We start from the raw sequence: 16,847 nt of genomic DNA, 5'->3' as shown, positions 1-16,847 counted from the left end.
TTATAATTTTAAATACATAAAATTTAATTGGCAGATAAATACAATAATAATATACACATAAGGACCCGTTATGTGCTTGATATTATTGAAATTAGAACTTATCACACTTATCACAGAAGGGTGTTCGCATTTAATATTGCGAATAATCAAACATTAATTATCGTTGGTTTCAGTTGTTATGACTGACTTTACCAGTTGCATCAGGTTCACTAACATGATACAACAATCATCATAATTGCGATCATTGTTCTCAAGTGACACAATTTGTCTTCCCTGTCTAAACGTTGTCATTGCTTTACAATAACCAATTCACCAACGCCGACACATTGTCGAGTTGTAACCGAAACGGAACACAACTGAAGATCGTCATAAATCATGTTACGCATCGTGGATTGTGACAAATGTTGAATGAATCATAATTGTCTAGTTTGATATGCTGGTTACCGAGGAGGGAGAACTATGGAAAATAGATAATCGAACTTTAATTGATAATTTGATTGTGGACCAATCATTTAAAACAGAAAAACCACTGGAAGAAAACTAACAATATTATACTGATGTATCACATTAAAGTGATATTATTAGACGATAGAACAAAATATCAGGTGAAATATGAATTAAAATTGAATAAAACTGGTAGATAATCAATTCAATTAATTAAATTCGTTATAACTTTCCTTCCTATTGTGAGAAACGTTTAACGTCACATTAACAGTAGGCCACATAATTGTTCAATGTAAGAAATATTCTCTATAACTGTACATAATATTTATATATAATACATATAATATCATAATATTAATATTTAATATTTATAGATGTACAGGTAATATTTATAGGTAATAATTCAACATTAAACACATAATAAGCAAGTACGACAATAAATATATAATTTATATATGTAAAATAATTCATTTAACTTCAAAAACATTTCAATAGATGTTAAATATTAAATTCCATATTTTGCGTAAATTTTTTCTAATTACGGTAATTATTTTTTTGAATTATTATACACATTTGTACTAAATATATTCGTTACATATCTGCTGAAATAAATCTCCGATTTATCGTAAAAGATATTAATCTATAACGTCGACTCGTTAAAACTTATAATCGAATAAATTTGTTGCACCTGAACCCGTGCCCTTTTATATTACAGCGTCGTTAACAAATCGCCGGTTGAAATTGAACTTTTAATTATATTCCGATGATTGGAGCGTGCAAATAGCCGACTGATTTCTTTTATTCGTCCTCACTTACTGTCTGGCTGGCCGGCGAATATTAATAACACTGGATTCACGGATCGCTCAAGCCGCAGAAATTTCAGACGGCGAGACATCATCCCGTGAAATATAATCTTTAACGGTTCTAATTAATTTCTCTTGCCCGCGAGGTCATACTACCCTCGTTTTCCACCTTATTTTCTTTTGCCACAGCAATTATACAAACTTTGGATTTCCATTGGAACGACGTTTCGCTTCATCCCCTACCCAGCCGATTTGGCAACAATCGCAAGGTAAGCGGATTATTTAAGGACTTTCCGTAGTGCATACCATGCTGGAAACCTTCGCAGTCACTATTCACCAACGCGTCCACGCCGGTTCTGGTTTTCTACGAGAAAAGGCAGCCGCACACGGAACCCAGTACTTTTAGTGAACTTCCAGATAAATCGCATTTCGCCGAATCGAAAAGAAGAGCAAAATAAAACGCCGCTTTTATCGGCATTTTAATTGCGCGCTGGCGTCGTTGTTACGTAGCTTAAATTGCTTAAGATCTGTGATTAGTCGCCGGTGACTTTTCCCTTCTTTCCCTCTGTTACGCGACTTATTTCATCTATGCTTATCGTGTTTACATTTGTGTTATAATAAAGAGAAACACTGTATAAATAACAATAAGCAATTATTCATGTTAATCGCATAAAGATATTATACATATATTTGTGGTTTTACTATTTTCTATTTGCTTTTAGACATTTTTACGTACTTGTATTATGTAAGTATTGTTATTATGAGTGTGCTTTTTTAAATTAATGGCCATTAAAGGTTCCAATGTCTAAATCTGCGAGTATCCATCGATATGCATACAGTTAATTAATTATTGATAACGATATTTTATGGTATTATTTCCTTATAAAAGAAAGAGATTATGTAATAAAAAGAAATATACTAAATTTAATTAAAGTATGTCTATGTCTAAAATATATAAAATTCAAGGAAAATGGAAGATGATTTCGTCATGATGGAATAGCCTCAGTTTTATAACCGAACGCAGATAATAAATATAAATATGGTTGCAACAATGAACCTAAAAAGACCTATAAAAAAAATAATATGGTAATGGTGTAGTATAGTAATAGCGTAAAGATAATACTCATATTCCCGTGTGCATTCGCGTACTCGCGTTTAGCAAGCTTGAGAATAACCGTGTCCCACCCTTGTCTAACCGTTTGTTATCGCTTTTCGGTTCGATAGGAACGCACCAGCGGCATTTACTTTATCGAGATCACCCTACGGTTATCCTATTCTTGCGTGGCAAGATCTGCGTATCCATTCATTCACTATTCTGTTCGACTTTATCTTCGTTTTATCTCGCATAATGGCAGTGGTTTTATCCTATATTTAAACGCTGGTTTTTCTATAGCGTTGGACGAGACGAACAATATTCGTAAAAAGAGGATAATTAGTAAGTGAAACAAAGCAACGAAGATGCAACGAATCGGTCAACAAAGGCTACGAAGATAGAGCGACACTAAAGATAAGTAATTGGCCTATCGAGTGAAAAGTTCGTCTGGAAAAGCAATCACGGCTCTAGAAATGCTTAAAAACGGTAGCACGAATAATGTAGTAGCTCTTTCTCCATTGCGAATTTCCTAGGCATTTCTTTTTCGTCCCTCCCTTGAGAACCTGGTTGATAACGTAACGAAGAAGGAAGCGTCAGCGCCACGGCATACGTCGTCTGGAGTGGAAAAACTGATTTATTGCTTCGTAGCGTCGCAACGCCTCCCAGCACAGGAAAGAAGTAAAATAACTCGACTTCCGCGACGCACGTGAAAATTCGGCGACAGTGTCTCGCTTGGATTCACGGGGTGACTTTCTTCTTCTAAAATGCCGCTCGTACACGGGAGAAAAATTGCAAGATTTGCCATTCCGAGGCTGTATTAACGTACGACGATTGAATTTCTATAATTCCGCTTCTTACAGAGAACGTCTCAATTTTATTTCAGCAGGAAACCATCCAATTTTCGAGCTTACTCGTTTGAAACGCCATAAGTAATACGATGGTGTTAGATTGTTTCACAGCTTTGACGTAAAGTTTCATGTAAGCAATTTTGCCCGCGTTTCCCTTTTTGCTGCGTTTACCCGTCCTGGTTTAACAGTGCAACGCAGAATGGCTTTGCAATTTTTATATACATAACTGAAGTTCTAAGCGCACAATAAGTAATGTTTTGCTCACTTTGAGAGAATGGAAAACGATTTTGAAAAGCGTTCTTGGAAATCGAATTTAAATAAATATTCATGCATTATTTTAAACTTATAGTGTAAATGAAAAAATTGATAGAACGAGATAAAAGCGACATACCTATTTATTAGTACGTACTGCTATGCAAAGATAAGAATGATATTAAATGTAAGGTACAATGAAATTCTATTCTAAGCATTTTTACCTTGTCATCACATCTTTGTCAAAAAGTTTCATTACAATTCCGTAGTGTATCATTCTCTTGTACAAATTCTGTACAATGCAAACGCTCATTAAAGCCAGTACTTCTTGTAGCAGAAAATTGGAACTTGTCCTCCTATTTTATAATCTATACGACATTCTATGTAAAGCCACTGTACCTTTTAATTTATGGCTAACTTCACAAAAGCTTTATGAAAAATTTGAAACAATTAATTGAGAGAATATTAAAACGCTATATAGACATATAGTATAATATTAATGCTGGAAATGTTTAATCTTTAAACCTGCACGTAAAATGTATAATATATGTATATATATATTGTATATAATGTATAATATATATGCATATAAACATATGTATAAATATGCATAATATATGAATGCGTAAATATGAATACGTGAAAGCTGTTCACGAGGTCCTAAGTTTAATTATGCTCCAAAGAAATTCACTTTAATTAAAAAGTGCACGGCAAAATGTACACAGGTGTCTGCTTTCCTACGTGTCGTGTTCTGTTAAACACGCTTTAATTATGCTTTAAATGCAAAGAAAGAACACGTCGCACATTAACAACAGCGATGCCTAGACGTATTTTAACTTTATAAGGAATAAATACCTTAGCAGCTTTCGCCTTTAGAATGTTTATTTTATAACGACATAAAAATATTAGTAAGCTGAGATTTCAGATTACAAAGTTGAAAATTAATAAACTTACACCGTATAATTAGTATTCACTCGTTATGATCTTATTAAAGTACCTTATCGTATAAATGAATGGACCAAAATGAAATTTTTAACAATTGAGAAACTTTCTGGAATAAAGATTCCATAAAATAATGTCGTGAATGGGATAAGTTATATTGCAAGTTCTAGTCCTTGTTCTTTAATATTCGCTATGTTTCGACCGATAATTAGAATGGTTCTTCAAGAATTTTGTTCTTTTTATGTCCATAAAATAAATAAGTATCTCGTAAAAGATAATTCAAATTTTTGTCTGAGAAACACAGATTCCTACAGATACCATAGCTACAAATTTTCTTTTGGGTAATTTTTTCGATTAATATTCTTTTATTAAAACACATAATCTTTACTTTCAATATCGGAAACTTTTTGCTTTTATCCCACTTCGGTTTGCTTTAGTTCATGAGAAAATAATATCAAGAGGCCATAAATCTCTACTTGGTTAGCGGTGAAACGTGCCCTAAAGCCCTTCAAATTTAAATGTTAAGTATAATGGGCATGTCTCCGCCGCTTTAATCCAAGTCCTATATGAGAATCTTCCATTTACCGAGTTTTATTCCCTCCTCGAATCTCGAATATTAAATATTCTATTTATCATAGCATTTGTGTAAAAAGTAACGTAGTTTCACATTACACAAAGAATTTTATTTTACTTTGTTGGGACGTTTATTTAAATAAATAGACGTTTACTCATTTAAAGTCTTTCTTAAGTAACAAGATAGAAACGATTGTAAATACGATACTAGTTTTAACTGATTTTTAGAATTTCTAGAAACTTTTAAATTAACAACTTCTTTCTTTCAAGAAAATATTATTGTAACAATTCGGTACAAATTTTCACATAAGGATTGTTATGTATTATTATTTACTATTTCTCGAATAACCTAGAATATATATGAGACGAATATGAGAAAACTAATACAAAAGTATATTTGTCAATTACTGAGAACTACTCGAATATTTATATCAAAAATCATCATGTAATCTGTTTTGTAACCAATATTTAAATAAATGTAATATAATTTAAAGAAATAAAAAAATATATTAAATAAATGTTTAGATCCTTCACGTTAATTTATACCTAAAGGAGGAATTTAAATTTTAAAACACCGAAACTCGTCCGATTTAATGCTTCCAATCGATTAAAATATTCAAACAAATACTTCTTATCCGATACACAATCACTTCAAACTTTTGATGTGAAGGTTTCGTAAAAAAAAGGAGGAAAATTAGTTCTTATCAATTTCATTAAATCTTCATGAAATGATACATGTTGCGTTTTTAGGAACTCGTTTTTCAATTGTTATCGTAGATGCGTGTACCTGTCATTGGGAACATATTTTACAATACTTATCAAACGTACTTAACTGTTTTATCAAGAGTGGCGAAGGTATGAACAGGTTGGCACTTCTGGCCGGAATCAACGTTCCCAATTCGTGTTATTGATTTATACCGAACTATCTCGTTTTCCCATGCAGGTCGTCCGCCCCTCAATATCTCGCTGCTTCTGAACATTTGGGGACAAGATATGTCGGCAAAAGTATACTACCCTAATGCATGAACTCTAACCCCTGCGATCTTGCTCATACCACCGGAACATTCGTCTTGTCAAACGAACGGAACTACACGATTTTTCTCGCGGCGGAAGTACACTCAGATGGTGGCGTATGGATGAGTTAGGTAATCTTTAGCGCTTAATAAGTCGATCAGCTTGAAGGGTGATGTGAATTTTGCACTTCGAGATCTTCGTGTACTTACAAAAAGATAAGAAAAACTTTCGAAGTATCTTCCATCGAAGTTTGAGCTCGAGAGATATATGAGAAACAGTTTTAAAGTGGAAACATTTTGAAACTGATAGCTTTTACATTCGTCTTAAAAAATAAAATAATGATGCGTCCGTACGCCAATTATTTATTTCTTATTAAGTAAAAAGGCACGAGAGTTGTATTTAATTTTATATTTTAAATAGTTGGTGCAAAAGCAGATGGTACAAGGGATAAAATGTCCACGTTTTTAAAAATATATTTACTTTATACTAGCAACAGAATTCGTATTTAGAGTATTTATATTATTTATTCGTATTTAGATTATATATATCGGTATTTATTATACAACGTATTATTAATTATATATCGGTAATTTTATGAATTTAATGACGCATAGAGAAATATATTCTCCTAGAACGGTAAAGCAATTTTAAACTGTTGTAACATTGCGTATAGTAACTTTAACAGCGAATTCAGACAAATAGAATGTTCAGAAAGTATGTCAGTTTAACTGAGACAGCTGTGAAGAAAAATGAAGCATTTTCTGTACACGACATTACGTTTTAATCTTACTGATATCTTTTCTCTAAATTCCACTTTCTTTCTGAAAAAGTTGGGATGAAGTAGAATTTTTCAGTCATGTTATCATAAAATAGGACATGACAAAATGTTCCTCATTTCTAAGAGAGAAATTTATCAAATATGCTGCGCCAGACATCCAACATAAAGAAAAATCTAATTGATCAATATTTTATTGTGAAACTATGATTTATTACCCTTATAACAGATTCTTTCAAATATTCATTCGTAATATATTTTCATTTATTATATTATTATATTTGTTGCAACAAGATTGGTTTACGAAAGAGGCACAGAAAGAAAAGGAAACGGAAAAACGTGAAGTGATGAACAAAAAACCCTTAAAAGATAAGTAATACGAAGAAACGATCGTTTTGAAAAATAGAATTATATATAATTAACAGATTGTAGAACAATAAACAGATATATAATAATTTATATATGCACATAATAATATAGTGTCTCAGAAGAAATGTGTATTACCAACGTGGTAAACAATTTCTAACAGATGCTTGAAAACCAATTTTCTACGTTCACGAGATCGCCTAATATATCACATAATGCTTCCTAACTCGTGTTTACTTAATTAACAATGTAACGTTATTAAACCATATGACAAGAACTTATATATTCAAATGAAATGGCGTAATCCGTGGCATAACGAACTAACAATTTTGTCGTCCACTAATTCACTGGTGCAAAATAATGCAGTTTAGCTTTAATTATCGTAATCCCAGGGTGAAACGAAGCATCAAATACGCGGATGGTTGACGTCGCCGCGGCGAATATTTCAACATCGGATTCGCGCGAAAATGCCGAACGCTCTTCGCTCCTAACTCGAGGCTTCGAGTGTTATTGGTGAAACGTCAAGCGCAGGGAAGAGGAAAACGTTTGCTCGGGGCCCTGTAATTAGAATGGTTTCGTGAAAAGCCTTTATGAAGAGCCGAAGGGATGGTTACACGTGGCCCCGTAACAAGACGTTCATTCATAACCCGTTTTTAGACGTAATGGGCTATTTAAGGCCACTTAAAGTCATTTACGATAAAAAAAAAAAGGACGTCGCGTCGTCGTTCGCGAGCTTCAGCTACCTTTCAACGTGCGCACGCTCACGCCAACCGACCGAGGACTTCGATGAGAAGAGACACGAACGAGAAGAAAGCGGAACGAGGCAATGCAAGAGCAAACGAAAAGAAAACGAAAAAAGAGAAAGAAAAAGGAGAAAGCGACTGGTGTCAAGAAACGGAGCTCTAGTGTGATTGTACGGGCGAGAGAAAGGGGCGCAACTAGACACATAACAGGGGAGAAACGGCGTTGTCGAGACAAAGAGCATATAGCCGAGAGCATGGTTCTTTATTTGACGCTTTTAGAAGAACGATGGGATTAAAGATCCGTGCCACTTGTTAAGAAAGGACGCTTTTAAGGGCTCGCGCCGTCGAGTTTGATCAAAAGCCAAGGGTCCATGTAAACTGTCCAACGAAACACGTGTCCCTTCCTTCCGTTTGTCCGGGGGGGAAAGAGCTGAGCCGGCCTCTCTTGATTTTATCAATAGCGTGCAGTGAAGCATTGTCGAGAAATTCCTTTCGCGAACTGGTTGCGCTCGGATTTTGCATGAAATATCACTCGAGTTGAAGGTAATTACAACAAAAAGAAAAAGGAATAAACGGGGAAAAATGGGAAAAAGGAATAGTTCGTATTCGCGAGGCAATTGAAGGTTAATCGTTCGAATGAACGTCGATTGTCGACGTCGTCGACGATGTGAAATTAGCTGGACGCGAACGAATACGATTTTTTGAACGTGTAGCTTTCACGAAAATCCAATAACGAGAGCGGAAGCATGATTATCGGCTTAAATTAACACGTAGATAAGTTGCAGCGAAAGAAATTGACATTCTTAAGCGACCTCGATCTTTGGACAGATAGAAAAAGAAACGGAAGAAAATAAGATCCTTCGGTGGTATTAAAACAGTTGGAATATCCAATTAGGAGAAGCTTAAAAGATCTTTGATGCAGTTCCTCTTTGATACGTGAAATGCGATTAGAGGTTTCCACGAAATAAATGGCAGAATAAGAATCTTTGCCTTGACAGTTGGTGAACCACACAATTAAACGAGATGTTAAAAAAAAAAAAAAATAAATAAAGATTGAAAAGAACTTTTATCTCGGCGAGAATGATATTAGAAGGAATAGATCTTCGTGAAGGGAGAATGTTTACGTCTGTAATTGTAGTTATTCTATCCATTAATGAGATCGTCAGGAAAAGAGCTTAAATTTGTCTTTTATTACTCTTGCTCCCACAGGCGCCAGTTTTTTTTACGGTAGAAGAACGATAGAATTAAGTTGGCACTAGAACAAATTTACTATGTTTACCTTTAAGGAAACGGTCGAGTCAAAAGAAAAAAAGAAAATGTGAAACAATTAAAATGCTGAAAGAAAAAATTTTACGATGAATAAACAGTTTTATCCTTTATTTTGAATGACTGCAGTGAGCCAGACTTTTGCGAAATCATCTTTCGAAGTAGGTTAATTCGCTTGTCAAGATTGGATTACAATATTTTAATATTTCAAACAAAACTGTTAACCATGAAATTATTTTAAATTCAAAGGAAGAAAAAGAAAAGATTATGTATTGGTACAATGCAGAAAAAGTTATGTATTCCATAATTAATTGAGCTGGTACAATTTTCTGAAGAAGTGACAATTCTACGTATCAAAACCTTCTCAAATTTATATATTAAATACATCTTACTAACTATAACTACTAAGTGTAATTATTGCAATAGAAATTAATGCCTAAAACGTATCATATCGCTTAGGATATCAAAAACCATACACAAAAATATAGAAATCATGATAAATATTTCAAAAATATCATAATATATACCGAAGGCCAATAACTATAATAAATATCGAAAACTAAAATAAAATACAAATAAAATCAAAATAAGAAGTAAAATAACAGCAATACCAACATTGAATATAAAAAAAGAATGTAAAGAAAAGGTACCGATAAAGCTTGAGGGGCAGTATCACATTTCACGTTTAATTAATTCCACTCAAAGGTAACGCACGACTTTTGAAATAGAATCTGAAAAGGTTTTCGTGTGGGGAATTAGAAAAAGGGCACCCACGCCTCGATTAGGAGGAGCGTCAGCTGAAGGAGCGGTTTCCCATTCGTAATGGGTCTTTCCTAAACTGTGCGGCGTCAAGGCGCGCAAGTAAATTGTCCATTAAAGTACAGAAGTTGAGGGGAGGGGGTGGTTCAGGGACGCCGGCTGGCAAAGCAAAGCGAGTAAAGGCTTCACAGAATGGAAGGGCACAAGTTTTGGCTAATCAAGGGGAACGGCAGGTGATTACTAAATGGACGCGGAACTAATTTCACGAAGAAGGAGTAGCGCCATCGTCCGTGTTGAAGGAATGCACTTACACACCAGGTCTGATCCGATAACGAGTTTGATTATAGAAGTCTCTCAATTTCTTCGCAAGGTTGCGCCCTTGTTTAACTTTGTCTTTCGGTCGGCAAACAACCGAGAGCCAGCCAATTAATGAAAAACACCACTCCATCAGCTACTTTCACTCCCTTTCTCCTTCCACACGATTCCGCAGAACGTTCAAAACGGCCAATCGTGTGATTGATCGCTGTGAATACTGCACCCCTTTTGCTTCCCACCCCCCATAAGGTTCCTAATTAAAAGAACATTTTTCTTAGGCACAGGGCGTAGAAAAATCATCAGATAAAGGTGGACGGCCGCGTAGTTTCCTGTTATTTTTCGATTCAATTAGATTGAGTGTTTTTATATATAATACAGAAAGTATATATTAGTTATACACAGATGTAAGCTTTTCATGATTTTCTTTTCATACATATTTAAGTATAAGTATATTATGAATTTATTTTGTCGAAACTACAGTGAAAATATAAAAAATGTTGGAAAATCGCAGCAGGATCTACTGACGAAATAGGATTATAAACTACCTATACAATTACATTTTAAATAAAATATTTCTGATTCGATTCTTATTTTCTTTAGTCAAGTATCCGGCAGTGATATAACAGAGAACATATATTACATTTTCTCCAATTATATTTCTCCATAAAATAATAAAATAAAATTGCCTTATAAAGTATCAGATATCAGATATTAAGGCAAAGAAGAGCATATATATATATATATTATTAAAAAATATACATATATAAAATTCTTTGCTTTAATATCTGATAAGTCTATATATATACTTGGCTAATTAAATTGAAAAGTTTTGTAAGATTGCCCTAATTCTGTGAATCATCGATTCAATCGTATTCGCAAATGTCTCGCATAGTCTGGCGTAGAAAGATACCGAAAGATTATTAATTAAATGATTCCCTGAAGAACGGTGTCGTGCAAAACGAAGAACTGACCATGAGAAAGATATATCCGTAATAAGAATCCTGCGAACGTCGATTCCCAATTGAACCTCCGCCCTTGGGAAGAGAAGATAAGCCCATGGATGACCAGGACGTTTAGCAGAATTCGTTCGTGCCGATCGATGCTTTCCATCGCCGACGTTGCGGTGGGGTATAAACTCCTGCGACCCTCGCTACGTGACTCGAATTAACGATCACAATTAACGCAATAGGTACGTAGCCTGTTCCTATCCTGCGTTCGGCGTCCCATTGCATCACCTGCCGCAAATCACTCGGTCTGTCGTTGTTCGACTGTTATCGGGGCAAAAAGCGGAAGTGTGTACTCACTCAACGCGCCGCGCCATTCGATGGTCACGCCGATTTTTCATAGACACGCGACGGTCCGCCAGCTAATCGAAATTGTCTCTGCAGTTCTGTCAATTTCCGCTTTACTCTTTGCTGAAAATAATTGCGCGTTGTATCACGTACAAACCTACCTTTTACACGAGACTTACACGAGTAAATATTTTTCCATTGGAATGATTCTTTAATAATTTCTGGAGAAAGCGAAGTTGCAAACGTGTCGGATTCATACCAACAATATTCGGATTGTACAAAATTGGAGTACATATGTATATTCACAAGTATATGTATTTAAAAAATGGCACGATTCAAACAAGTCCTTCGGGAAAAGCGAAAAGCTATTTGCAAGTTTGCTGAAAAAATTATTTACCGAATACGGTAACGTTGGTAAAGAGAATGGACTCTAGAAGATAGTGATCAAATATTGTTTTTTTTTAATTTTTCATTCTAGTCTTCGAAATCTATCTTTGATGGTTTTGATGTTCTTCTAACACGAGACTGAATTATGTTCAATCGTTTGCTATTTACATAATGGCAAACGATCATAAAGTTTCACTGAGTGAGATATTTTCTCGGAGATGTTTCTTTAAGAAGGTACGTGAGTTGCACAAATCGTTCTGTTTATCTGTAATAATTACAACAGCTGCACGGTCGCTTCTCGTTTGAAATTATACGCTCTCCCAATATTAGCGGCGACTCGGTATTACGTTGCATTAATGATAGCGTACGTGGAACGCTGCTGACCCTGCGTATCGACGTGTCGTTGGGACTAGAAATTAATTTGCAGCGATTTCGTCAGCGCGACACGTTCTCCATGCAGAGCTTTATCGTTTTCTGTTCATCCTGGTAACATCACACCGAACTCGTTTACACTCGATGCGTGGATCACTCGGCCGGGATAGACTTCCGTATTATCAAAATAACGCAATTATCTTGACATTATACGCGTACACGCGAAATGGATTTGCATTGTTCCCTCGCCGTGCCGGTGTATCGGCCAGCATTGCTATCCCAAAGTATTTATCTCTGTTATTATGCTATGGCGTTTGTATTAATTATCGGAAAAGGGGTGGATTCGCCTCGTCGGCAAAAATTCCGAATCGAAACGTAATAAACGTTGCTTGATAGAGTCGATTGATAAGTTATTTGTTTATCAGAGAGTTATTTTTAGCATAAAATAAGCGAACATTTTTATGGTTGGTTCAAGTAAACGTGACAATAAAAGGTATGAAGTACGTGCATATACGTGACGTATTTCATACCGAAACGTAAAAAGGAACGTAAAACAAAAATGTAACATGAAGGATGAAGGATCTAAAAATCCTAAGAGATTCTAAGAGAGAAGGATTTAAAGAAGGAAACAGATCTAAGAGGAAACAAGTACAAATATTATATATTGCGAGATATTTTTGGATTATATTTATTTGTACCTCTGATATAAAATGGTACTCGCGTTTATATAAAAAATGGTGCAACTTGCGATATCCTGAAAAGTTCTAGTCAATCTAGGTTCACTTTTCGCAATAAAGTAGCGAACCAAATGCGGCGAAGGTTATATTGTTAAACTTAAATATCCTCTTTTAAATTTATGAAATTCTAAAGTGTATTTTTGTTGTTTTTACTTACTCTCATTAATGTTTGTAAAATGCTGATATTAAAAATTTCACTGCGCATAAATTTATCTTTTCATAAAAGTCGTTTTTAGAAAATCAAAGGTCCAAATTACTTTATCTACTTGTCGAAAATGACATTTAAGTTTGCAAACATTTTATTTTATAACTATTCACGTATTTCATTGTCAGAAAGAAAATGTCCATTTTTATTGGTAATACATATTGTGATTTTTCCCAAGGGAATTGTGTTTTACATGCATTTAATTAGCAATGAAATGAGAATTATGGATTCCAACACATTTGCTTGTGTAACATTTGTAACTGGTCCAATACTCAAGAGATCATTTGTTATTTGCGAGATAACATTCGCTTATGACTTTATAATAAAGAGTTTACAGCAAAACTTTATATATATATGTTATACTTTATAAATTCACACAACAGTTTTTCTTATTTTCATTTGTAGATTACGCTCCTGCAATTTGTTTGGAGAAATTAAAGACACATTATAGGTACATGTGTATAATACTATAAATTATATTAAAAAAACAGTAATAATTATGAGACTCAGGATAATAATACTTTAAATATGAAAATATTTAAATTTGACTAATGTTTTACTTTAAACATCCATCATACTATATTTAACTTTTATGTATCAGCTTCAAACGCACATAAATCGTACGGCAGGATTTAGAAACTTATGTTTCTGATTATACTGCAATATTTTCAATCCTTTCATAAGCTTGTTACTACTCCAGTCTTTTGAATGTAAGCCATTTCCGATAAGTATTATAACTTGACGTTTCGCCAGCATTGCAGCTAGGCTTCTTTAGAGGTCGAATAGTAACAATTGTATTGGACCAGTCCATGAAAGACTATTATAAAATTAAAAGGAAATTGTAGAGAATTTGACGAAAGAAACACAAAACAGTTGTTCCACTAAAGAATTCAAAATTTTTTGTTTTAAGACCGACAAAATTACGAGCTAAATTACGTTTAAATATAATTTGCTAAATAATAATAAAAAAATTTCCATAGAAAATCATATTTTTAAGAATATAATTAAAAAACTAGAACCTCGACAGGAGCTTATTTTACCTATCAAGTATTATCGAAAGTATTAGACTTTGGATATTTTTTCATATTCCGTACGTTCTGTACAAACTCTCGTTCAAAATTTCTGTTTGAAACTCTCTATAAATGCAAATAAATCCGCAGTCCAGTTATAAGTACTCTTTCGCCTACTTATACAGCTATATGCTTCTTTTATTTTCTACTTGAAATCAGGCTCTTTGAACCCGAATAGCTTGAATTCAAATAATTTGACTAATCCCGACGAGGCTTAAATCAAGCAGTATGAATCCAACTTCGAAGTAATTTGACTAATCCGAACTTCAGATGCCGCGCGTAAAATTAAAAGGCGCGACTAACGTTTCCATAACGTATTACTTAAGTAACACTTTCTAGATACTTGGTCGAATTCGGTATGTTCATGCAAATCGGCCGACGGATGCGCGCACGAAGGCGACGCGTCTCGACATCCTTTAATTAAATCCGCAACCGCCGATTCAACTCGATGCCACTAATCCGAGCACCTTGTCATTGGGTGCCGTGATTACAAGACTAGTGCTAATAACCAGTAATGTCGTCCTAATAACTGCATTCGGCAACTCCGTAATTGTAGCAAACTCGCAAAATCGAACTGAGACACATTCTACGAGCTACGCTTGTTTCCTTCGAATACGTATTAGCTTAGAATGCGCGAATTCTCTAGTCGTTTGTTAATCTTGCCGTGGGAATATTGTAGCTTCATTCGACGTTAGAAAATGATTTACGTGAAATGAAATCGCAATTATTCTCGCGTTAGGATTCATTTGAGGATAGGTGGTAAGCTAAGTATTAATTTTGAACGAACGATATGAACAATTCTTTTCTATGATTATGTAATATGCATAACGAGATTATGTATATATGTGTGTGTGTATAAATATTTTTGTTTTGAAGCAGAGTTTTCTTTTAATGTACGGGTAATAATAGTATAATGATACAGACCATACCGAATGCACTGAAATATGAAAGAAGCAAATTAGATATAATTTTTAAATAAGATACGTAGAGTAATTTACAATAGGATTCTATGATCTAATGAGAAAGTTATGGCAGCCTTGGGATGTATTCTCTCATTAGTTATGAAATAATAGAAATTATAACACGACAGAAAGAGCATTTTAATCGACGTTCTTAATCCCGTTAATCACACGTTTGTCACCGCGACAAAAAATACTAATGCAATTTTGCAAACTGTATGTACGAAATCGTTTCAACGTGTTTGCAATTCGTATAAACGAAATTTTTGCGCAATAACCGTGTTATACAAATTTCAATAAACGACTATTTGTAGCTGGATCGATCCGCGTAAAACGCTACAGTTTTACACGTATCCGTTTTTTAATTGAACCAATTTTTACGTATAAAAATGAGTTTCGTTTATAGCCCTCGTTGTCCTCGATTCATCGTTGTTATCGCGTTTCCATGAACCTATAAAACAATTATCAGGACCACACACATTAGTATTCAAATTTGCGTCAGACTAATTTATTTTTATTAAAATCTATTCAAATTACTGCCATTAGAGGAAAAAGAGAGGTGAACGATATTTATGCTCTTGATAATAGATAATTCTGAATATAAGTTGTATTCGGAATAGGTTGCCCATAAGCGTTCGAATACTTTCGTGAGTCTGCGTAGTTTGTTCTGCATAATCTGTCTAGACGAAACGCAATACGACTCATTATTTCGTATTACGTCTGTTGCTATCAGACATTCTGTCGAAACGCAATTTATGTTACTCACTTTCAATACATAGATTAGACTATTAAAAGCGATTACGCACAGAAGCAGAATCTCAGTTGAAGTAATATTTTTGTCACGATAAAATGAATAAATATATAAATATTTTTCCACAAAATAATCGATTCAGTCAGTTTTGGAACGGTATTTAAATTACGTTGAAATACCGCACTAGTTGACCGCGGAGCGAAGATTGCAATATGACGGTGATTACGCAACTTGAGCGTAATAATTTCTGCTTATCGGCGAGCAATTCTGAAGTACAGCATCTAGTCGGCGCTTGCATAAACGCAAACTTTCGCGGGTGTTCCACGACGTGTTGATCTTAACCCCGTGTTCAACTCAGCCGTGTAAAATCTAAATTGCATGCAAGTTCTCGGGCGCTGTGCTGCTGTTACTCGCTGACGAAGCAAGAATCCATGAAACTATTCTGTTGCTCTTTCATTAACGACGAAGTGGAGTTATGACTGTGCGTATGTCAATGAAAACAGGTCATACTCTGTTTGTATAGGTACGAGAAAGAAAAGGGGAGACGAGGTCGGAAATAACGGGTTCGCGATACACGAGGAAACTCTGAAACGGTTATTTTGATTTCATTCTTCCGTTGGTAATTGAAGCGGTGCTTATAAAATCATCGCCTTCGCTTAGAGTGCCTGTTAAGTAGAAAGCGCGTGTATGTAACCAGACGATACTTGGCCGGGTCGCGTGCACTACTACTACTGCTTCCGGTACGATTGCCAACAGTAAATCGCATACAATACCAGTTAGTTAATGTATCGTTAACAAAGCAATTTTTGTGACTAACGTGAAAAGAATAGAATGAATAGTAAAACGATATCGGACAAAGGGCGAAACGAGTGCTGCATGAA

Source organism: Bombus pyrosoma, linkage group LG4 (genome assembly GCF_014825855.1).
Source record: "Bombus pyrosoma isolate SC7728 linkage group LG4, ASM1482585v1, whole genome shotgun sequence".
NCBI lineage: Eukaryota > Metazoa > Arthropoda > Insecta > Hymenoptera > Apidae > Bombus > Bombus pyrosoma.
This window is presented reverse-complemented; position numbering follows the sequence as displayed.